Source organism: Myotis brandtii, unplaced genomic scaffold (assembly GCF_000412655.1).
Source record: "Myotis brandtii unplaced genomic scaffold, ASM41265v1 scaffold601, whole genome shotgun sequence".
NCBI lineage: Eukaryota > Metazoa > Chordata > Mammalia > Chiroptera > Vespertilionidae > Myotis > Myotis brandtii.
Genome location: NW_005370276.1, coordinates 2,399,824 through 2,402,038, shown reverse-complemented (window position 1 = coordinate 2,402,038; position 2,215 = coordinate 2,399,824).

The following is a 2,215-nucleotide window of genomic DNA, read 5'->3' as shown; positions in this document are numbered from 1 at the left end:
GGTTTGTTTTGGTTTTTTAAAAATATATTTCTATTGATTTCAGAGAGGAAGGGAGAGGGAGAGAGAGATAAAAACATTAATGATGAGATAGAATCATTGATCGGCTGCCTCCTGCACACCCCCTATTGGGGATTGAGCCTGCAACCTGGGCATGTGCCTTGACCGGAATGGAACCTGGGACCCTTCAGTCTGCAGGCCGATGCTCTATCCACTAAGCCAAACCAGCCAGGGCGAAGGTGGGTTTTTCAGTGCATGCTCACACACTCATGCACAGACACATGCTCAAACATGGCCCATAGGACTCACATACACAATCTAACAACATGCTCACACAGACACACACACACACACACACACACACACACACACAGACTCACATATATCCTCACACTCCTGCAGGTCTCATACATCCTCAGATCACACACTAACCCGGCTGGGGTGAGGAGGACAGGGGGGTTGTGGGAGGGGGCTGAGGCTGGGACCCTGCATATCGCCTAAGTCAGGAAGGAAGAGAGGAGAGACAACATCGGATGGCATTTGGCGCCAGGGGCATTGTCCAAAAAGTTGGTGCCATCTTCAACCGGTGGGTACTGGCAATATGGGGTGCAGGGGAGGGGGGAACACTGGGTAAAGTATATGATTTCCTGACCACTATACTGAACACCTGATTGAATGTCCTATATAATAAAAGCCTAATATGCAAATTGTCCCCTTGAATGGGAATTCGACCACTCACTGTAATGTGCACTGACCACCAGGGGGCGGTGTGGAACATGGCGGGCGTCAGCGATGTGGTGCTGGCAGCAGGCGGCAGTGGAGGCACCGCCAGCCCTGATGGGCCCCCGATGAGAGCGGGACCACCGTGGGAAGGTGGAGCAGGTGAGTGGGCAGCATCAGGCCAAGGTGGGTGCGGGCAGGTGCAGGCCAGGCTGAGGGATGCCCCTCCCCCCCAGTGCACGAATGTCGTGCACCGGGCCTCTAGTGAAATATAGCATCCAACAGAGCTCTGTGTTTGGAACACACACACACACACACACACAGACTCACATATATCCTCACACTCCTGCAGGTCTCATACATCCTCAGATCACACACTAACCCGGCTGGGGTGAGGAGGACAGGGGGGTTGTGGGAGGGGGCTGAGGCTGGGACCCTGCATATCGCCTAAGTCAGGAAGGAAGAGAGGAGAGACAACATCGGATGGCATTTGGCGCCAGGGGCATTGTCCAAAAAGTTGGTGCCATCTTCAACCGGTGGGTACTGGCAATATGGGGTGCAGGGGAGGGGGGAACACTGGGTAAAGTATATGATTTCCTGACCACTATACTGAACACCTGATTGAATGTCCTATATAATAAAAGCCTAATATGCAAATTGTCCCCTTGAATGGGAATTCGACCACTCACTGTAATGTGCACTGACCACCAGGTGGCGGCGTGGAACATGGCGGGCGTCAGCGATGTGGTGGTGGCAGCAGGCGGCAGTGGAGGCACCGCCAGCCCTGATGGGCCCCCGATGAGAGCGGGACCACCGTGGGAAGGTGGAGCAGGTGAGTGGGCAGCATCAGGCCAAGGTGGGTGCGGGCAGGTGCAGGCCAGGCTGAGGGATGCCCCTCCCCCCCAGTGCACGAATGTCGTGCACCGGGCCTCTAGTGAAATATAGCATCCAACAGAGCTCTGTGTTTGGACTTGGGTTTCAGAAAACCACTCTCCCCAAACACCAGTCCCGGGCAGGCGGCGAAGGAGAGTGTGAAACTGCGTGACTTCACAGGGAGACTTTTGTGCTGAGTGTTTGTAGCGTTTTAAAACAATGCACCTTAAGACATCAGCCAGAGAAAGCTTCGGGGCTGTGTCGTGTCTTGTCTCGTGTCTCTGCTGATAACAATTAAGCGAGTCAGTGGTTAGTTTTCACACTTAGTCATTGTTCCATGACTTTCGCAATTGACTGAAGGATGTTTCACACACTGTGTGAACAACTCGAGCATCAGGGAGCCTTTTTCTTAACATTTTACTTTTTAATTGTGGTAACTATATATATACATATCCTATATAATAAAAGCATAGTATGCAAATTGTCCCCTCGACTGGGAGTTCGTTCGGGAGTTTGACCAGGGGCGGGGCCAGCCAGGGGAAGGGAGGGAGGCCCCAGCCAGCAGCCAGCAGCTGCTAGAGACCCTGCCAGTGCACGAATTTTGTGCACTGGGCCTCTAGTGTAT